We start from the raw sequence: 12335 nt of genomic DNA, 5'->3' as shown, positions 1-12335 counted from the left end.
AGTAGCTGTAACTGAATTCTTAAAGATTTAAAAGCAGTATACCATAGAGGCTTGAATCATTTCATATGTGTTTGGTAATTTATAAAAGGTAAGTGGCTGGTTATTCCAACACTCAGTAAAAGATTCAGAGTTTTAATATTATGGAATCACAGAATGACAGAGGTTGGAAGGGGCCTCTGGAGAATGATGAATCCACCCCCTCTGCACAAAGCAGGATCAGCTACATGGGGTAGCAGGTACATAGGGACCAGGTTTTGGGTATCTCCAAAAACAGACGCTCCACAACCTGTGTGGAAATGCTGTTCCAATGTTTGGTAGATCCTCCTCCCAGTAAAAAATGTTTTCTTATCTTTAAATGGGATGTCCTGTTTGTCAGTCTGTGCCCATTGTCTCTTCTAATTTGCCTGGACAGCACTGAGAAGTGTCTGGCTCCATCTTCTTTACTCTCTCCCATCAGGTATTTATGCACATTGGTAAGATACCCCCGAGCCTTCTCTTTTCATGGCTAAATAGTCTCAGTTGTCTCAGCCTCTCCTTGTACGTCAGATGCTCCGTTCCCTTAATCATCTTTCTGGCCCTTTGCTGGACTCACTCCAGCATGTCCATCTCTTTCTTGTACTGGGGAGCACAGAACTGGACACAGTACTCCAGGTGTGGCCTCACCAATGCTAAGTTAAAGGGGAAGGATCACCTCCCTTGTGATCTGCTCACCAGGCCCTTTCTAACATAACCGAGGATGCTGGAGACCTAGTTTGCTGCAAGGGCACGTTGCTGGCTTGTGTTCAACTTGTCCTCCTGATCTTCCATGTCCTTTTCTATAAAGCTGCTTTCCAGCCAGTTGTTCCCCAGCCTGCGCTTGTGCGTGAGGCTATTCCTCCTCAGATGCAGGACTTGGCATTACTCAATGTACTGTTTTCATCATCTTCATTACCAGACTTCATCACTTTGCTTGCATTTTTAGTAGTAGTAGTAGTAGTTTTTGTATTGCTTTGATTAATGGATAAAGTCTGATTTTCAGGTTTTTCTTCTTCCAACACTTTGAACTGTATTCTGTGAGTGATAAATCTTCCCAGTATTTTGCAGTTTGCAGTTCACAGAACAAATTATTCAAATATCTTATTACTGTTTCATTAAAACCTTTTGTTTATGCTACATCACAAAAATGTTTTGAATTTTGCATTATCATAGGCATTGGTGTTTTATGGTATTCATGCTGAACTCCACCTATGTTTAAATGTTTTTTCTTTCCTTTTGCTTTTCATTTCTCTCTTATCTGAGAGATTTAATATCCTAAGACTTTTTTGTTACTGGCTATTTGGAAATCAACACAGAACTCATCGCTCAATTGTTGTCACTGATGTAGTCACATTACAGTTATAGCTATTAAAGGTGAGCTTTTAGAAAATTATTGAGAACTCAGTGCCTTGAATTTCAGTGACAGTCAGTTGCCTTACTGTTCTTTGAAAACCCCAATACAAAAACTTTAGGTGGTTACATTTTAATTATACGTGTTAATGAGTTAGAGGAAGGATCAAACAAGCAGGGGCAAAGCTTCTGAGTCATAAAAAAAAGTTTAAAAGTACTTTAAACTAGGGAAAATGTTAGTGATCTATTTTTGGAATTTGCAGCTCTCTATTTCTGTGGCTGTAGGTTGGAAACAGATTGGATGTCAGACTGTCAGCGTTTGTGTTAGTGGTTTTATATGTGGGTGGCTTCTCAAGTAAAGAATTTTGCATTTACTGTAAAAGCTAGTAAGGTAACTTTCCTATAGCTAGCTAGGTATTAAAATACATAAGGTGTAATTAATGTATAACAAGAATTTGAAAACTTACCTTCTGTTTCAAGGAAAACGGACTCCTGAAACATAATTCACTATGAGAATATGAACATTTCAACCAACAAACTGAAAATACAATGTTTGGTGTGTGCTGAAAGGATTCGACATAAGTTTTAAGTAGCTTCAGACTTTCTCTTTTCTTTCTGTTGCTTCTATCACAAAAAGACTAATTTCTGTGTGCTTGAATAAACATCTACTAAATCAATATATGTGGATTTTTACACCTGTATCTATAGCAGATGGTGGTGTATTATCTTAGTTGGTTATATACTTTATCCTATTGATCTACCCTATCATCACACTTTGAAATATTACTCAAAAATCTGAGTTCTGGCTCACTAGAACATTTTGAGCACATAATTTACCACTTCACAAAAAGTAGAATTGAGATGGCTCTTTTATGTCAGGCGATTAAGACCTCTGTTTGAGCAGTTCTGTGAATTCTGGTAGGAGGAAAACAGTCCAGTGTTTTCAATATTATAATCTATGTGGTACAGGTCCCTAGGGATGCATTATTCCCTCCATACTTACTGCCCCATTCTTATTCATCTGAAACCCTTTTCCCACAAGCAGAACAACAACTTGTAAACGCCTAAACATCATATAAAGTCATACTAAGAGGTGTGTGACAGCTACCAGCAACCACCATTCCCCTCTGCCTTAGTGCCAGAAACTCCTTGATACCACACAGAATAAGTGATGGGTTACAAGTGTTCTGTATTAACAATATAGAATCGTTCTGATTTGTTCTGTATGTTGAATCAGTCCTGTTACTTGGTTATGCAAATCTTACAATATAATGTATATTTGTTTACCTACAAATATGCTTTTAAATCAGTGCAGCTTTGCAGGTAGATATTTATTTGGTTACAGATTTTGTTTGTTTGTTTGTTTTGCTTAATCTGTTTAAGTAGGACAAGAAAATCAATTCATAGTTAACTATGTAGGTTTATACTACATTAACAAATGTGACTATAAAGTAAAGGTTGGTTTTGTTAAATTGGTACACAGATCAGCATGATAGGAGGAAGACTTGAGCTGGAGCTGTTTATTCTGTGACATTTTGAATGCTTGGTATGTTTAGCTGCTCTGGAACAAATTGAAAAAGGTTACTAAGAGAAAGCTTTGATGGCTATACTCAGAATAGTTGGCAGAACGAGAGAGCAAAAATTAGGGACAAGTGGCAAATTTCAAGCTGAAGAAGTATGAAAAATGTTTGTGGCTTGGTAGATGCAGTAATGGCTAACAGCAGCATTTTAGGGTTAATGCTGGAAAAAAAAAATACGTAAGAAACCCGGAAAGAGAGGCATTGCCCTGATTAAGGCAAGAGGTAAGCACGGTGTAGCCAGTGTTTTAACAGTTAGATCAAAGAACAAATTTTGGTGATGATAGAAAAGAGTCGTCTTTTTTTTTTTTTTTTTTTTTTTGAGACCACTGAAAATAGTATAATTTATACAATTTGTCTGGAAAACAAGGAAATATGTTCTTGTACATGATTATTTGTATGGTGAAGGTTTATATGTACTTATAAAGGAAGAATACTAAGAAAATCTTTTTAAAGTGTATGTCTTACTGTGTGAAATAACTTCCTTTTTACTATTGGCTGTTCTATAGGCTAATTGTGTTCTATAGCATGGTTAATTCAGATAAGCATTAAAGGTGTGTAAAGATATTTTTGTCTAAATAGTACGAAACTGAGCTTTTCTACTACATTTCTTGGGTCCTGTTTTTGTTTAGTTTGATGATCCTGTGAAGATAAGTTTTCTCAGATATATCCAGTTCTGCATGAATTCGGATTGCTCATCAGTTAATATATAATGAAACAAATGTACCACACAGTATAAAGCTAAAATGACAAAAATACAGTTGAAATTGAGAGAAATATAGAGACAGGGCAAAATATGAACTAACAAATCCTGCATGAAAGCATCTAAATACTTAATTTTACTTGTGTAAAGCTTTTGTTTTGCCATGAAAGACCTAAAATATATAGCACTTTTGTTTGTCTAGAATATAAATAATCTGATGACAGCATCATTCTAAAGTTCATGCATGTTTTTAAAATGATTTAGTGTTCTCCTATAGTTCTCAATTTTGTCTAGATGCCTTATTCAGTCACACCAAAAGCACATTACTGAACATTTTATTTATCATTGTATAAGGCTTAATTCACTTGCAAGTTAGAACTGCACTGTTTTCAGTTGAGCTGCATTTCACACCTGTTTGGAAAAAGATAAAGATTGAGGTGGTTTTGTGTTTCAGTCTAAGATTTCTGAGGATGTTTTTTCTTGAAATAGACTTGACAAAACAGAGTAGTAGGCTTCTGGCACAAATCCTGCACACTACATGCAATTAATGAGTAATTTTTCCTTTATCAACTAGATTACTGATAGTAGCATATCCACTGCTCTGATCTGTTGATATCAGGGGAATTTGCTTCTAAATTTTATTCATTTAAACAAAATCTGAAAATAACCCCCAAATTTGTAACAAATTTGAAATTTCTGTGTAGAGGAGTCAGTTATCTTGCTTCGGAAAAAATTTTCTCATTACTGAGTGTGCATGGGATAGAGGAATTGAAGGAATGAAGGAAGGTTTTCCTTCAAAATTTACTTTCATTGACATGAGGAATTCTTTCAAGAATTCAGTAGGTGGGACACTTAGAGGACGTGGCAGAGAGTGAGTGTGTGGGTACTGGGTTGTGAAGAATGCTCCAAGTTTCTAATCGGTTTCTGTCTTAGAATGTTTTCTTTAGAGGTGATTATCCCCAGTAAACCTAATCAAGGTCCTGCTTGCATAATTAAAATATTTTCTTCATAACTATTTGTTTGAAAGAGGATGTATTTTTTTCATAATTTCAGAGCTTATGACTAATTATTGTTTTAGTGTTTGTAACTGCAAGGGGCCAGCATTTCAGTGGAAGAAGAAATTATCTTCGGGTGTATTTTCTAGTGTGTTAAAACCTTGTAGTGCTTTAAGATGAAAGCAAGGGGTAAGATTACATATTTAATTTAAGCATATCACATTTTTGAGATAATTTGTAACTGGAGATAACTGCCATTTTTTACTTATGATTTCCTTGCAGAACGATCAAAAGCTGTCATTGACAAACAAATCTGTTTCTCTCTAGTGAATCCAAATGCAAGTATCAATAACACAGCTGTTCCACCAGCAGCAGATTCTATTATATTATCGCCACTGAATGAACTTTTAGTACTGCATACACTTGAGATACGGCCAGATGACTATCCGTTTGTTGCTTTCAGTTGGGCTAAAGTAGACCTGCCTGTTACTTTGTATCCCTTTAGGTACCTGCCTGAAAAGCAAATGAACAAGTGATGGTTTTGTAATTCCTCTGTAATAAGTCACTTAAAAACAAATTTTAGGCAAGTTATAAATGATGGATTTTGCACTCTTTCCAGCTCCTTGCGTCCCTCCAGATTCACAGTAAATTAGGTAGCTTAAAAAATGTGACTTCTATGTGTGATTATTTTGAGTTGGTATCTCATATCTTTGTTTTCATTCACATAATCATTACCGAGAGTTAGAAGGCCTAGCTTTTAGTAACATGATGCATGAATCAATATTTCACAGCTTACTTTTGGAAAGAAACTATCATTTTGTTTTTCAAAATTCACCTTCGCAATGAAGACACCATAACTTGCTTCACACAGACAAGCTACCATTTGGAGTATAGTATTTTAGAGACACAGCAGTTTTTTGTAGTGTCTTTTCCAACCTCTTATATATTAATAGCAAATCAAATCTTAGTCCATGTAACTTACCGCTGTATTGTTTAACCGAATGTCATTTAATACACTCTGCAAGATTTTTTAAGATTCTAACACTTCCCCAATAAGAATCTATTAATGAAAGATGACCATTTGGGATTTGGTGTACAAAATCAACTCAGGTTGCGAGCACTGCCATGTTATTCAGCTTGAATCTTTTATTATTTTTTTCTTCAGTCTTTTTGTATGTCAAGGGAAAAAAAATTGCTGTAGCATGTTATGAAATACTGTGCCGCATGCACATAAAAATATATCATAGTTGGCATATCTGTAATTTAGTTGTAAGTACGAAATTCCTATTAGGAATCTATATATCATATTAGCAAAACAGTATCCATCCTGTACTATATTATTTTGATAACATGATAGCTAGATTTGAAATGGAATCCAAAGGTCATAGTTGGCATCATATTGAGAATTACTTAATCACAGTTTGCTTCCTGTCACTGACCTCATCTCTCTCCAGCCCTAACTACAACTGTCTACATTGCAGCAGGTGTGGAAACCCTCTAATATGTTTGTGCTATTTCGTTTTTTAAACCTACAGTGAAGAAAGTAGTTTTCAGACTGCATATCAGCTTTTTTGTGGGGGTGGCACTAAAATAATCAAGTATTTTATTATTTGGGGTCAGTAAACTCATTATATTAAATGTGTTTGTCATTTTTATTTTTCAGATTGTATCTCACAATTACTGAAATTATATTAGCAAATGCTAAATTTACAATAACAACAACAGATAAAGACAACAATAAATTACAATGTTCATCCCCCACAAAAGCCCATTATTCCCTGCATTGCAGTTCCTCACTGCTAGTAGCAAACTTGTGTTTGTAAACTTACTTTGAGTAAGTTACATAGCCATGTTCTATTTAACAATAAAGCAACATAAAAATTATGTGTAAGGTTCAGGACTGTTGAGCATTTGCATCTTTCTTGTGCTGAAAAACAGAAATTCCTAAATTTAAACTGAACTACTGTTTTTCTTCAAGCATCTGATTTGGATTTCTTACTGGAGTAAAAGTTAAAATTACATGGGACATAACTCAAGTAAAATTTGGTTTAGTTTGACAAAGGCTATGCATAAACCAAAAGTAACTTATGATAGTGATAGCACACACAAAATATTGTATATCTAAGTAAGCATTGGCACACTATACTCAGGATATTTGTGAGTGCTGAAGAGAAAAGAAGCTTCTAGTGATTGATTTTTTGTTTCAAAACAAAAGAACGTAAAAATTTTCTGATTAAAAGTTATGTGTGTGATATAAGAAATACAATCAGAATGATGCTTTTGAATGTATTTGAGGTTTTGTGTGGTTTTTTTAAGGAGCAAACATCCTTTGTGTTGTGGTTTAACCCCAGCCAGCAACTAAGCACCACGCAGCCACTTCCCCCTCCCCCCTCCCAGTGGGATGGGGAGGAGGAAAAAAAAAAAGGTAAAATTTGTGGGTTGAGATAAGAACAGTTTAATAACTAAGTAAAATAAAATATACTACTAAGATAAGAACATTTTAACAACTGAAATAAAATAAAATACACTACTAAGAATAATAATAGTATAATAACAATAATTGTAAGGAAAAGGAATATTAAAAAAAAAAAAAAAGAGAAACAAAACCCAAGAAAAGACAAGTGATGCACAATGCAATTGCTCACTAACCGCTGACTGATGCCCCAGCAGCGATCCACCCCTCCCGGCCAGCTCCCCCCCATTTATATACTGGGCATGACTGGGCATGACGTTCCATGGTATGGAATATCCCTTTGGCCAGTTCGGGTCAGCTGCCCCGGCTGTGCTCCCTCCCAGCTCCTTGCACACCTGCTTGCTGGCAGAGCATGGGAAACTGAAGAGTCCTTGGCTTAGGATAAGCGCTACTTAGCAACAACTAAAACATCAGTGTGTTATCAACATTATTCTCACGCTAAATCCAAAACACAGCACTGCACCAGCTACTAAGAAGAAAATTAACTCTATCCCATCCAAAACCAGGACACTTTGATAGAATATAAACTCATCAGATAAGCAGTGTAGAGACTTAAGTTCAAGCACAGAGACTAAGAATGACATTGTGGAATGTACATTCTGGTCATATCATGTACTTTAAGGAAGAATGTCTCCTTCAATAAAACTTTAAAAAAAAAAAAAGTTTTTCAGATACCGCTATATACTGCAGATCTGAAGAATAATTTATTTTAGAGAGGTTCCCAGTTCTTATAAAGAAATGTCTTGCTACCCATATTTCTAATATCTAATAGTAAGCTTAATTGATAATTTCATGAGCCCTTCATTGGTAATTTCAGGAATGTTTAGAAGATTCTAAGTTACAGAAGTTTATTCATGAAATAAAATATTTAAAATTTTATTTAGTAAAATGCACATTCTCCTGAGTTGTGTGAGATTAAGTGTTAGTGAATTTATTTTTACCTTGTATTTCTTAAGTTTTATAAATGTGATATATTTATAATAGAATGCATTTGTTATGTTAATCTAAATATAAACATATTAGAAACAAAATTTATTATGTCATCCTTCATGACAACATCTTGGTACTTTTTGCCTAATTTAAGCTTTTGTTTAGAGAAATAAATTTCTGTTTGGTACTGTTATTCCCCCTCCTCCTAAGCAGGCCAGCGCTGCCCCGCCCCCCCCCCCCCCCCCCCCCCCCCCCCCCCCCCGATTTTTCCACTGTAATATGAAGATAACAGAGTTTTCTACAAAAATTTAAATATTATTGTGGGGAATGAGAACTAGTTTGCCTGTAAGTTGGTACTTGGTATTTAATTTTGTTCCCTGCTGCTCCTTTTTGAGTTCTTTTTTCTTAGTTGTATTCTCAGTTTGGAATGGCAGCTTTGATCTGAACTTCAGCCATCCTTCTGTTGTGGCTTAGAGCATCAAGAACATCATCAAGAGATAGGGAAGCACAAACCTGGGACTATCATTCACCTTTTATCATTATTACCAGTTTTATAGTTATTACCAGTCCAGGCTAACCCTTGAGATGTGTAACAGATTTTAGAAGCAGGTAAAACTTTTTGGGAGAGAGGATACCTGAGAAAGGAAAGAAAGCCACTCTTTTACTCCAGATACACTTCCAGCCAACAGAGGCTCATAATCTGAAGTTTTCTTATAATTGTTGCTAGCAGACTAAGAAAATAGAAGAGAATCAGAGAGTATATTGACAATACCGCATGTTGTTTACTTTACATGATTAATAATAATAATACATATACGTGTATGTATGTATCTCCCAGGATCATTTTTTTAATATATGAAATTATATTGTGTATATGTGTGTGTATATATATACACACAAACCCACAAAAGTCATTGGCAACTGGAATTTGATGGATTTCTAAATTCTGTTAAGAGTGCCAGGGCTGTGTAACTTCTGGGAATAATAATACAGAGGAAAATCGCTTCAGATCACCTTTTGGTTCAGTGTCATGTTTTAGAAATCACTAAGAGTCTTTTTTGGTGCCATGCAATAAGGGGATACATCAGGCTTTCCCCAGTCTGTCTTGGTACCAAATGTGTGTTGGAAAAAAAAATACTGAGGGAGTAAAAAAAAAAAAAAGGCTATAAAAGGAATATAACAACTGATATTATAGAAACTGGGTATTAAGTTTCTCCTATGTGATCCTTTTGGTTGATTTCCATGTGAACAGAAATCTTGCATCATAACAATTAAAGTTCAAGGCATCTTACTTGGCAGCAAGGACTGTCAACAAGAAAGGCATTCATTATTACTAATGAAAAAAAGTCATATCATTTTTCATCTTACCCAGGGAGGAAAAGGACAAAGAGACATCAACACATTAAACTGTGTAGCTAACCCATTCTATCCTCCCTAAGCCATAGTAATGAATGTGATATATGCAGGCAGAGACAACATACACTGCCAAAACATGTATATTTGTCATGCAATACAGCTTTCCTTTTTGGTTTTCCTAGTGAGAGGCAATATTTATTTAAACAGGAAAATGAATGTATTTTCCAGCTGTGAATTCTGTGTCAGGGTACCCATTTTCAATGAATTTCATCTCAGTTCCTGGGTGTTTTCTTCATAATTACATAGATAATGTGTCATTTTTGCATTTGAGGTTAGTTAGATAATCTGAACTCGGAGCTCCTATACAGATTAGTTATTTCAGTCCAGGTTAAGTATCTGGCTTTGTAGTTAATGAATAAGATTTGAATACCTCACCTCTGTTCTGAACTACAATAAGATTATATAAATACATAAATAGATTTTTTTTTTTAATAGAGGAAAATATTCTGATTAATATATATACTAAAAAAAGCATCAGGATGCTTTTTCTTTTTTCTGTTTGTTTGGTGTGTTTGGGTTTTTTTAACTTAGCAGCTTTTGTTTAATTACATGTAAATTATCGAAGAAGGTTCCCAAGTATGTAGAGAGTATTTAGGGGGAAACATTATTATGTTTCCCAGAAACACTTCTAGGAGATACAATCAAAAGCAAATTGTATATTGCAGACTCGAAAATATACATTCCAGATCTTTTGAAATGAAAAAACCAAAAATACTTACAGTTCTGGAAGGCAAATAAATGTTATGTAGTTAACATGTTCAAGAAAAAATAATTGATAATTATGGTACGTTACCACTGTTGCTTCTATACAGAACTTCTTACGGGACACAACCGCCAATGCTTTCTAAAAAAAGTTAACTCTTCTGAAGCAAAAAGCAAAACATTCTAGTGAATTTAAAACTGAAGTGCAAGAATAAAATGTTCAACTAATAGTAAAAAAACCCTCAACCATTAATACTCACTAATATTCAGCTTCATAAATTCTGTAGCTAAGGATACATTACTCAGGAAACATTCACTTCATACTCTGGTCTTCATTTTGCACAGTGTTCTAAAGTGCTTTTGTTAAATTCATGCTGTTTGACTGTACAGGCAAAGAAAACATACACAGTTAGAATGACATTAAGTGGGAGTGTGTATCTTTACATGCGAAGTTCATTTGATGTAACTGTAATGATGAATGAGAAGCTCTTTGGAATGTAGGTGAAGGACACGTCTCCAGTGGTGTCACAGAAGGAATAACAGGAATTATCAAGGGCTGAGTATAGATTCAGGGCTGCTGCTTCACTCTATGTGGAGGTGTCTGCTGCATTTTTTTTGAAGCCTGAGGCCTGCCAATTCTTAACCTATTTCATATCAGTGCATGCCTATGACTAAGGGTCTATCAGCCTAATATCATATCTTTATCTCTGGGTACATAGCCCCATACTAGTTACTATGAAGAAAATTAACTCTATCCCAGCCGAAACCAGCACAACATTACACAGATAAACTTAGTTCTGGTGTTTCATAGGCTTTGAGTATTTCGTTCACAATCTTAGTAATGTATGTAATGTACTTTTGTCAGTACACTTTATATGGGAATGTGTTGGTATAGAAAATCATTTAGGGGTGGGTATGTATGAAAAAAGTAAAAACAGTAAAAAACTAAAGTTTCTCCAGTAATTAGGACTAACCCTGTGTGTACAACTCCATTTTGTTGATCAAAATGGTTTTTTTTAGTTTGAATGGAATAAATGAGATCTAGAGCAATCTCAGAATTGAGCACACACTTCTTTGCATGTAGTATTTTTCAATGAAGGTAAATGCTAGGGAGAACCTATTAACTCAGTTCAGTTTTCCATGTATAGTATTAGCATTTGCAGTTTTTTTATGATTTCAGGGGAGGGGTATAGGTTTTCTTTATATTAATATCATATTCCATTACAGAGGCCATAGGGTGGGGTTTGGTTTATTGTTTTATCTGTTAGTAATAAATCTCACAAATCCCTAACTAGCAATGATTTTTCTTAAGCATTCTTTAAAAGCATTTCTGTAGAGAACCTGATACTCATAAACAGGATTAAAATGGCTGATGAATTATGCAGCAAGGCTATCTTGTTCCTTGACTAAGTCTATTTTATGGCAATTGAATTATTTTGGCAAGATTTAGGTAAATAACATTGTTAAAGTTTGCTTTTTTCAAACGTGTTTCTTTCCATATTATTTCAGTCTCAAAAATCATATTGGCTTTTCAGCAGTAGGTTCTGAAATATTTAAGTAAGAATGATGAGTAAATGAAAGCACACCTTGACTTTGTGTCGAGACAGATTTTTTGAGGATTGGTGATATGAATCAGGTGTAAATGATTATCCAGTCCTAGTATTGCCCCTTATTTTAGTAATATTTTATTGCAGAAACTGATAAAATGAGAATTTTTTCATGTATTTTAACTCTAAAAGGATCACCAAATCCTTGAGAAAAATGTTCCTGCTAACTTAACTGCAGCACTGCAGGTGTTTTGTGTTCAGAGAGCCCAGGACTGCATTCCCTGAGTGTTCAGACTTCTACTAGTTTCAGTGAGTTTGGCTCACAATAAATGGAGGATGGAACAATACTACAGAACTTTTACTATTTGTTATTTGTAGTCTAGCTGCTGATTTTAGTTAATCTTGCTTTTGTTTTTCTGCTGTTTTGTTTATCTGTGAGATCTTGCAGTTGCCCTGTCTGGAGATTACTAGTGAGTCCTTGCATCTAATTTTGTTCTTAACTATTCCGTATTCCAGTGGAGACAGTTCAAATATATATTTTACCTTTTTATTGATATGTAAGATTCTTACACCCCAGCAATGTTTCCTATCAGAATTAGGGAATGCAATTTTGGTACCAATAATACT

General features: G+C 34.8%; 1 protein-coding gene across 2 annotated transcripts in view; it reads left to right on the top strand.

Moving 5' to 3' along the window:
• The window catches only part of RBFOX1 (RNA binding fox-1 homolog 1), a 1343363-nt gene that overhangs the window by 1030482 nt on the left and 300546 nt on the right, over window positions 1-12335 (top strand). The window lies entirely within an intron of this gene.

The sequence above is a fragment of the Gymnogyps californianus genome, chromosome 15 (genome assembly GCF_018139145.2).
Source record: "Gymnogyps californianus isolate 813 chromosome 15, ASM1813914v2, whole genome shotgun sequence".
Taxonomy (NCBI): domain Eukaryota; kingdom Metazoa; phylum Chordata; class Aves; order Accipitriformes; family Cathartidae; genus Gymnogyps; species Gymnogyps californianus.
Note: the sequence above shows the minus strand (reverse complement) of the source record. Positions and strands in the feature narration are given on the sequence as shown.